The sequence below is a fragment of the Hordeum vulgare genome, chromosome 7H, assembly GCF_904849725.1.
Source record: "Hordeum vulgare subsp. vulgare chromosome 7H, MorexV3_pseudomolecules_assembly, whole genome shotgun sequence".
NCBI classification, from domain to species: Eukaryota; Viridiplantae; Streptophyta; class Magnoliopsida; order Poales; family Poaceae; genus Hordeum; species Hordeum vulgare.
In genome coordinates this window covers 445639162-445650226 of record NC_058524.1, presented here as the reverse complement: position 1 = coordinate 445650226, position 11065 = coordinate 445639162, and the positions used below count along the sequence as shown (strand labels likewise).

Here is an 11065-nt window from a genome sequence, read left to right as displayed (position 1 = left end):
AAGTATCATAATTGAGACATAACGTGCAGATTGGTACCAAGATTTTTAATTTTTTTATGTGAGTATCAACTTTGTGCGAGACCATTGCAAATAAGTCTAAACCCGTGTTTTATACGTATTGACGCTCGATCTGACCGGTCAGGCCAACCGTCAGGTGCCACGGTCGCCAATCGGCGCGTGCCCACGCGCTGACGAGGACGAGCCCGACGCGGTCGCTCTCTTACCCCGTTGACCTCTTCCCTCCTCCCCCACCCGACCACTCTCCCCTTCTCCCCACCCCACCACTCGCCGACGGTCATGAGCGCCACACGCCCGCAACACTGCATCGTCATCGCCGCCATGGTTTTCGAGGACGAGAGCAGCGACGACCAGTCTAGTCTCCCATACATGCACTCTTCCAACTCCTCCACCGACGGGATTTACCAGGTGAGCTCATTCGAGATAGGGTTAGGGTTAGGGTTAGAATTTTCGGGGATTTTTCTGTTTAGGTTTCTTTTGATTTGGTTTGTTCCTCATCCTTTGGCAGTGGAGTGATGTGTATTAGCCTGTGCAGGTTCCAGTTTCAGTTTTGAACCCGGATTACCATGGGCTTGAGCTTGACATAATGTTGTTCTGTGATAAGCACGGAAGGGCATCGAAGAGGCATGTTGCATTTGAAGGAACAAACACAGGGAGAAGGTTCTTAGCATGTGCAGAGCCTGTAAGTTTCTTTCTCAGATGATAAGTAGTAATTCGAGCAGTGGCAGTTATATAGCTTGAAAGTGGCAGTTATATTTGTTTGTTTACTCTGAAGAAATGATAGCGTGCTTGATGCCAGTTTCATATGCTCTTGTAGTTGGATAATATTGTAGTTGAACAAAGAACAACAAAATTTTAGAGCTCTTCTTGCTGTACAAAAAGTGCAGAATTTGAGATATATAGTTATTGTTAGAGTAATTGATGTACTTATGCTCTAATAACATTTAAGAACAACAGAATTTTCGGGCTCCAGTTGTTGTTAATCTTGCCTTTGAACAATGGATAGCAGAATTTTAGAGCTCCGATTGTTGTTAAGTAAACTCCATATCATGTTGTGGTTTTGTTGAATGGCACAAGTCTTTTAATTTTGGGATGCACATGTTGTCATCCATATTATGAACTCACTAGTTATTTAGCTCTTTTTGCAGGAAGGTGATAATTGTGATTTTGTTGAATGGGTTGATCAGGAGTGGCCCATAGCAATGCAGAATGCATTGTTGAAGCTTTGGGCAATGTTTGAAGATTCCATGAATGCTAGGGTGACTGATAATCTTGAAAGTGCTCTGACTGTTCACCATCTAACAGAAGAGAAGAATGCTCTGGATGCCAACTATGACAAGTTAGTTAAAGATGTGCATGAACTGATGGATTTCCAGGAGGAAAGGGTGATTGATTCTAGTTATCTGCAGTCTAACCTAACCTATCAGCATCAATGCAAAATTGAACTGGTGGCTGATATGAAAGGACAAATGGCAAAGAAAGATGGAGATCCCAAGCATCTTAATGACAAGTATCAACTCCTGGTTAACCTCACAAGAGCTCAAGCAACTGTCATCCTTTGTGAGCAAAGGATGAATTTAAGCATTTGAACCATACTATGTATTTGTGAACCATGGTTCTTGTATGTTGAACTAAGCATTTGAACTCCACTATGTATTTGTGAATTGCAAGGTTTATGGTAATTGTGAGCTTTGTGCTCGTATGATTTGTGATTGGTGATATTCAGGTGATTTGTGAGTTGTGAGTATTATTTGTGAGTTGTGGGTATTAATTGTGAATTGCGGGTATTAATTGTGAATTTGAGGTTTATGGTAATTGTTAGGTTTATGCTATTTTTTGAGTTGGAGTTGTGATATCTGAGTTGGTGTGATTTATGAGTTGAACAAGTAACAACATATCCATCAACATATGCATCCACATAATAAAAGTAAACAACAGAGGAATCAAATCATGTACACATGAACCAAAGCAACACATTGTAGCATCAAGTCCATAAATAACACCATCAAGTTCAACATCACTTTGTAGCATAACATTACATTGTACCATGAACCAAAATAATGGAAAACTCTAGCATCAGTTCAACATTACATGGCACATCTTCCAACACCGCTAGCAGTGAAGTAGGCCATCCATCCAGTGTGTGTACCATGAGTAGGAATAGCACCAAAAGTGGAGGCAACAAATTGTCTAGGGGCAGTGAATGGCCTTGGAGCACCTATCACTACTAGGAAAAGGCCTGCTAGTGGCGCACCTGTTTTGGCTACTAATGGCGCACTACAGGTGCGCCACTAGCATCACGCAATTAGAATTTTTTACTAATGTTATCTGGTATACTAATGGCGCACCAGGTAGTGCGCCATTAGTATAGCCCATGGTGCTCCATTAGTATGCCTCCCAGGGCATATATACTAATGGCGCACCAGGCAGTGCGCCATTAGTATAGCCCATGGTGCTCCATTATATGCCTCCCAGGGCATATATACTAATGGCGCACCAGGCAGTGCGCCATTAGTATAGCCCATGGTGCTCCATTAGTATCTGGTATTCTGGCATATATATGTTTTGTTTCAAAACCACGAATTCAACAACACATAACATATATATCAAATATATAATACATAATATGTGCCCAATAGTTTTACTGATCCACAACACATAACATATATGCAAAGTTGCATAACAAATTTCATGATCCATATATCAAAATTCCATAGCATCCATACATCCAAAATTCCATAGCATCCATATATACATATAGTTCCACAACATCCATACATACATAGCTCCATAGCAAATATAATACACAATGATACTTTGCGGGCATTAGTAAGTAATATTTGGCACTAAAACAAATGCCTTCATGTCCATATCATAGTCCAAAGAGCATCCGCATGGCAACCTACAAGATGAAATCATCAACATGTCAAATTTAACACTCTAAATCATGAATATCTTCAAGAATGGTCTCTAATTATAAATTTGATCTTCAAATGGGTCAAATGATCTCTACTTACAAAACTAAAAATTCAAGATAGGACATAAGAACACCAAAACAACTTTTGCAAAAATATACCTGGAGCAAAAACATAAGAAATACTCTACAGATTTCACAAGAATGATTCAGTGAAGTTCCTACATTTCAAACAGGGTCTAGTATAAAAAGTAAAATTAGGACTATCACATCGGATGCACTGGTGAAGCCACGTTGAGAGGAGTGTGGTGAATTGACCACACAGGTTTTTGACAAATGCTTTGTATGCAAATACAAAACATGTAAATTTTCTATATAAATTTACTATAACACATGTTTGACATGACATTATATGCTAATAGTTTAATAAGACATTATATGATAATAGTCTATACATGTCATGTTGGCCAATGATAATCGCAACAACAAGCTCTACATTGGTTTTGAGAGTAAATGATTGTCACATAAGGAGAGAATAATCCTGCTCCATATTACACGAGGTTTCTATACATTGATAAAAAAGATTGTCAAGTAAAAAGAATCAGATAGATTCAAAAATTAATCTGCATAAGTCCAGCAAACGCAGGGCATCAGCATTCCCGATCCATTGAATACATATGCACCTGCCCTCATGGGCCAGACTTGTATTCCACAGGGTCAAAAGGTGCTATCTTAGGATCAGCAATATAAAATACAGTAATAAAATAAAATACAAAGCGACTCATACAATACAAATGTGTAAAAGAAGAAGCAACAGTCACCTGGTGTATTCGGGTAATTTTGTGCGAGAACTCTCAGCTTATACCCAGTGTCCTTCTATAGGTCTTCTATCTCTTGACGTATACGATTTTCCTAGGAACAAATCAAAATAGTCAGCAACCGTACGTCTAACATAACATGTGTTATCCAATTCTCGACCAAAAAAATAAAAGGTAGGGAGACTAAGACTACCCTCTGAAGATAAGAACTATATTTGTAGTCGCACCCTTATGGAATGGAAGTCAATACGACATGTTAAAAAGAAAATTAGGCACAAGGGAACTATCAGGCAAGGCAAGGATGGAAAACACCATCTCATCCTTGCACTGTTGTGTTGGTTTCAGCGCCGCTCTATTTCTCGCGGACGCCAAATTTGCAAAGTGGCTGTGAATCATCAGGCAGACAGACACACAACTCATGGTGCAAGATTTGAGGTGTAAATTTACCTGGCCTGCGGAGAGAGAACCGGCGACTTCGATGACGGTGGTGAACTCCTTGGGGAGCAACTTGGGTTTGTTGACCCCGGCCTTGGCATTGGCCAGACCGACAACTGCAAAGCACGTACCCATCAAGGGGAAGTTCCCACTAGAAAATGCTACACTCACACTCAGGAGGCTGAATATGAAGGAAGGATAAGATGGATGGCTTACAACAGGAGAAGGACAGCGTGAGCGCGAGCGCGCCGGAGACGGCGACCTTCGAGGACGATGTCATGACAATTAAATACATGTCATGACGATGGCCAGGACGATGCCACCTAGCACCAACCATTGATGGTTGTGAAACATACCTTCTCTTTCCTGATAAGACTAATATTTAATCAAAAAACTGAGATTGGTGCAACTGAATTTATGATCGGGAAGGTGTGGAGATCACTTATAGCGAGTGGGTAAGCACCGCAAAGATGGCATTGATGAGCTGGGCACCAGTGTATCCCTTCTCTATGATCAGCGTGGCTCCATACCATACCCCTAGAGAGTATCCACAGATCAAAATCATCATGACGGAGCCCATGCCGATGGCAGCGACGAACTGTAAGAGCTCTTAAGCTATTGAAAGGACGTGGATGTCGCCTAGAGGGGGGGTGAATAGGCGCTTTAAAATAATTAAGGTTTAGGCTTGAAAAAATGCGGAATAAAACTAATGTTTAATATGTCAAGCACAAAACCTCAAACAACTAGGCTCACCTATGTGCACCAACAACTTATGCTAAGCAAGATAAACAACTACTCCCTCCGTTCCTAAATATAAGTCTTTTAAGCGATTTCACTAGGAGTCTACATACGAGCAAAATGATTGAATGTACATTCTATAGTATGTCTATATACATCCGTATGTACTCTATTAGTAAAACTTCTAAAAAGACTTATATTTAGGAACGAAGGGAGTAAGTGATAGCAAGATATATGACAAGAGACAATATGGCTATCACAAAGTAAAGTGCATAAGTGAAGGGTTCGGGTAAGAGATAACTGAGGTACGCGGAGACGATGATGTATCCCGAAGTTCACACCCTTGCGGATGCTAATCTCCGTTGGAGCGGTGTGGAGGCACAATGCTCCCCAAGATGCCACTAAGGCCACCGTAATCTCCTCACGCCCTCGCACAATGCAAGATGCCGTGATTCCACTAAGGGTCCCTTGAGGGCGGTCACCGAACCCGTACAAATGGCAAACCTTGGGGGCGGTCACCGAACCCGTACACGTGGCAACCCTTGGGGCGGTTACCGGTACCCGTACAAATAGCTCGGGGCAATCTCCACAACCTAATTGGAGACCCCGACGCTTGCCCGGAGCTTCACACCACAATAATTGAGCTCCGAGACACCACCAAGCTTCTAGGACGCCAAAGCATCCACGAAGAACAATATCTAGGGTACTAAGTACCAAAGGTCATAAGCTTCTCAAACTTCACTTCCACGTATCACCGTGGAGAACTCAAACCGATGCAACCAATGCAATGGCAAGAACACACGAAGTGGTCAAGTCCCTCACAGTCAAATCCCTCCACAACAACGAAAGCTATGGAGAAATATGAGAGGAAGAACAAGGAGCTCACAAAGAACTCCAAGATCTAGATCCAAGGGGTTCTCCTCACATAGAGGAGAAAGTGATTGGTGGAGATGTGGATCTAGATCTCCTCTCTCTTTTCCCTCAAGAACAAGCAAGAATCATTGGAGGGATTGAGAGTAAGCAAGCTCTAAGAATGTCAACAATGGAGGTAGAACAAGAGCTCAACGGATAGATAAGGCCAAGGGGGAAGAAGACCCCCTTTATATAGTGGGGGAAGGAATCAGACCGTTACCCCCACTTACAGCCCGAGCCCAGCGGTACTACCGCCGACCCTCCGGCGGTACTACCGCTGGCTGCAGCGGTACTACCGCTGACCCTCCAGTGGTACTACCGCTGGCTGCAGCGGTACTACCAGTGAGCCCATGGTAGCGCAAAGATACTACCGGGCCAACCACCGCCAAGAAAGTCTTCACAAAAATGTCCGACGCAGTACAACCGCAAAGATGACGGTACTAAAAACTTGGAAATCTTAAGACCATGCAGATATGAAAATGCCAATGATATAGAGATGTGAGTCCTCTATGAATGAAGAACCGGCAAAAACTCCAACATCGAAAACATCATAGTAGATGCATATGGACTCCATTTTCGATGAACTCGAGCTTGTCACGAAGATGACCATAAGCTCTAAAACTCACAAAGAGAAACACCAAACAAGAACCAAGAAGTATGATGCAAGGATGCAAATGGTTTGAGCTCTCAACGAACGATACGATCAAGCTACTCACTTGAGAGCCCCCTTGATAGTACAACAATCTATCCTAAACAGAAAACCCATCAAGGGCAAACCTATACCTTACACCTCGTCCTCTTGAGCTAGATGATGATGATCTTGGCTTCCTCAAGATGGACCACCTTTCTTGATTGCGTTGGCTTGATGAGGACTAGTTGATTGCTCCCCCATACTCACTATGGGTGAGCCACTCTTTAGCATATCTTCACAAGTCCATTGCCACCAGAATGGAAGGCAAGCTTCAAGCATGATATCTTCGTGCTGATCCACTTGAACTTGCACATCGCAATCTTGATGACGATCACAACTTGACGTCATACTTCATGGGTTGTATGAGATCTTCCCTTTGACGCAAGCCGATGGAAACACACCTAACCCCCACATAGAACTCTCACGAAGACCATGGGTTAGTACACAAACACGTAATGGACAATAATTACCATACCATGGGATCACTTGATCCGTCTCGGTACATCTTGTACGCTTTTTGTGTTGATCATCTTGATTTACTCTTTGTCTGAGATCTTGATCAACCATGTGTCTCTATGACCATTCTTTGGATAATACCTTGAATACCATCTTGGTCATCATATAAACTCCTTGAACCCAACAGATGCACTTCAAGAAGTGCCTATGGACAAATCCTATAAATGTAACTTAAGGCAACCATTAGTCCATAGGAATTGTCATCAATTACCAAAACCACATATGGAGATATATGCTCTAACAGCTATTGTGAGTGGGTCTTCTCGTTCGACTCAAAAACACACAGAAAATTGAATATCGAATATGGTAAATAGATGGAGGTACCTCGTGACATCGATGTGCCTCACAACGATCCTTCAATCTTTTATCAACATAGTAGAAAGTAATGGACCGAAATCAAATTGGTCACCTGAAACAGAAACTCAGTGATCAGAGATCATTGAACATGAAAAATGCAGATTTGGCTTTACTTCTTGAGCACTCACAAAGAAACTATGTGCACCTAGAGAGGGGAATGGATAGGGCGGTCGGTGGCTGGTAGTAGGTTAAGAGAACTGCTTTATATAGTAACTTGTTTGATTGTCCAAGCTCTAGATAAGCTATTCGTGGTGAGTGCAGATAACGTTTTGTCCTATCATTCAGTAACAATGAGGAGCATCGGCAGCCCATCTAGCTGATTTGTACTGTTATATTCTAATTTAGCAAGAAGGGTCTATGGTTACTTTTGTTGATTGCGTTACAGGTGCATTGACTAAAAGACACAGGAACCAAACACAACAAACAAACAAACAAACACATTATCTATTTTCATACATAAAAAATAGCTGGAGAAGACTGGTATATACTCATTAGCTAGACCGGTATTGGATCATCCTACACTTATTTTTAGTTAGACATGGTAAACTACTGGTATATATACCAGTGTAGGATCTAATACCGTACCTACATATATACCAGTGCAAGATCTAAGGCCATGGTACACCGAGCTAGGCATTGGTATATATTTAGCTGGACCTCATGTGCAGTGATGCAACTATTGTCAAGAACACCGTCGGTTCAACACCTCATCATGCAAGGAATGGGCTCATATATTTGCCACTCGTGGTACCGTAGGTAAAACCGTAAGGCCTTTTCCTGCCACCTTGCATGAAAACTTTCTATTCACACATGTGAACCTGCACATATTGTCTAAATAAATGACAAAGGCTACCACGATGGGAACTGAACATTCTCTAATCACACACACACTCTCTGCACCAAGAAGTGCAATTAAATAACCCCTGCATAAACTGAATGGTAATAACACAAAATAACTAAAAGCGAATAAGGAGGAGCTCAATTAAACTGAAGAGTAATCTAGTATTATGATAGCCAAGCCCACAAGATCCATCTTGCTCTTATTATAAACCCGAAACCGCCTCGTTTCAACATCGGTTGGACCAATCTTTCTCCATCCAGGATCTCTGCTGCTCGAGCAGAGTAGTAAACTGTGGAAAAAGGGGCATATTCGCATGCTTCTTCTGGAATGGCTCCATTTCCTTCATTTAGAAATGCTACTAGTCTAACTTTTTCCCAGAAAACCGTTCCTGAATTGGTAAACAGTGCAAGCACATCAACTCGATGGATCTGCCATTTAAGCCCTAAAATAACTGTCATACAAGAGTAAGACAAACAGACAATAGACTACAACATATATACAACACATGAGGAACATTACTAACTAATGATGGCATAGGTAAAAATTGACATGCATAAAGAAGAGGGGTTGCTCGATCTTGATCAGTAGCGTTACTCAACACATATACATGAGGTCTGAATCTAATTACCAGGCCAATTAATGTGTACCTAAACAACCTGAATTCAATGCCCAGGCCAATCAGTGTGTACTCAGAAAAATACGAATCAATACGATACGAGGCCAATTGATGTACTCAAAACAATCTGAATCCAATATCAGGCCAATCATTGCAGTCAAATCAATCTGAATCCAACACCAGGCCAGTTTTACTCCACCCAAAACGATCTGAATACTAAATCAGGCCAATTAATGTAGTGAAAACAATCCGAATCAAATACCAGGAGAATCTGAATCCAAGCAGAGCCAGGCATGAAATTTGTATTGACGAACCCATCCTCGTATAGTCGTATGTGAGGAAGAAGAGTGCATATATGGGACACATGGACGAACACCATGACAAGGACTTATTTGTTTGCAGGCAGAGGATAGCACCGCGGCATACAGATTCAGATTCGCTAACACAACATGTCTTCCTTGCAGAGCATCAAGAAGAACATAACCTAAAGGTCAGAACTTAAAGGGGACGAACCCACCCACAGAGATGACGACGAGGAGCAGCACGTAAACGCAGGGCAGGAGCCCCTGGCGAAGCCGAGGAGGCGGCGACGGCGGCCGTCGGCGCAGCACGGCAGGTAGAAGGCGGTGGCCAGCACCACCGGCACGGCGACGAAGAGGACGAAGGCAAGGATGGCGTAGTACGCCGGCTTGTAGTGCGCGAAGATGGGCCTGGCTGCCGGTAGGTCGAGAAGGGTTGTGAGGGCCTGCCGGCGGAGAGAAGATGGCGCGGTAGCGGTGGCCCGGCGGGATCTCCTGCGGGAGGGAGGCGGCACGGGAGGAGGGGACAGTGGGGGGCGCTGGTGGAGGGCGTCGGTGGAGGGGGCGGTGGGGGCTGCCGGTGGGGGCTGCCGGTGAAGGGCGCCGGTGGGTGGTGCCGGTGGAGGGTGCGGTGGGGCGCCGGTGGAGGGGGCTCTATTGAGGGGCGCGCTGAGATCTGCTACGGGAGGGAGAGGGCACGGGCAGGTGAGCGACAGGATTTGGCAAAAATACTTAGCGTGCGGTCGATTTGGGGAAAGCCCGCCTGATATTTCGTTGTGTCCCGCGCGTTTGAAGGTAACTAATGGCGCACCACCTACAAATGCGCCATTAGTAACCCTGGTTACTAATGGCGCACCAGTTGGTGGTGCGCCATTAGTAGTTTTGCAAAAAAAAAATTATAGTAGTGACGCACTGGGTGAGTGGTGCGCCATTACTACTTAAACTAGTAATGGCGCACTCTGCCCCGGTGCGCCATTAGTACTTTTGGAAAAAAAAAGTTTGTTAGTAGTAGTGCACCGTGTGTGTGGTGCGCCATTAGTGTCCATCGCACTAATGGCGAACCTGCACATGGTGCGCCACTGCTATATAGTAGTGGCGCACCACTGGTCTGGTGTGCCATTAGTGTCTATATTATCTATAGCCCTTTTCCTAGTAGTGTATGCCAGCTCCTCCTGTGCCAGCACCTCCTTTGCCAGCACCTCCTCTGCCAACAGTTCTTGGCTATGTTGGTGGTGGTGTAGGAGTTGTAGCAGCATCTCTTGCCAGTGTTGATGGTGTTGTGGGAGCATGACCAGTAGCTCTTGGCTGTGAGTTGCTTGGAGTAGCCTTGCATACACAGGGAAAATAATTAATAATACTCGAAGGAAAGAAATGTACAAGAAAGGAAAAAGTAGTATACTTTAAGGTGAAACATTATTACCACATGTTTGTTCTTCCTCAAAGCTAGCTTAGGCTTCAGCTGTTTAAGACAACTTGTGTACTATGCCCTTGGAGACCACAATTTCCACAGGTTATAGTCCCCATTCTTGAACTGTCTTTTGGCTTTGGTACTTCATATTTGCCCTTGATCCTCTTTTCTTTCTTTCTTCCTCTCTTCACTTTAAAGGCAGGTGATTCTATTTCCGGACCACTGTTCCTTGTCCAATCATCCTCACCAATAATAGGAAAGATCATTGGTTCTTAAGCTGCCAAATAAAATTGTTTCTTGAAGAATTTGCTGACAAAATCCTATGGAAACCTTTTAGCCTTGTTTATTGCAGAGATGGCATGGTTGCATGGGATGCCAGTAAGATCCCACTTCCTGCATCCACAAGTCTGAAGTTCCAAGTTGACAACATGTGTTCGCTGCCCACTTGTAACTTGCCATAAGTTCACCCCAACTTGTATTGGCTTGTAGTAGTTTTCCCTCT

The 11065-nt window shown here is 43.5% G+C and overlaps 1 pseudogene; it reads right to left on the bottom strand.

The window, feature by feature from the left end:
* Positions 1 to 2813: 2813 nt before the first annotated feature.
* LOC123409763 lies at positions 2814 to 7680 on the bottom strand (annotated as a pseudogene).
* Positions 7681 to 11065: the final 3385 nt, after the last annotated feature.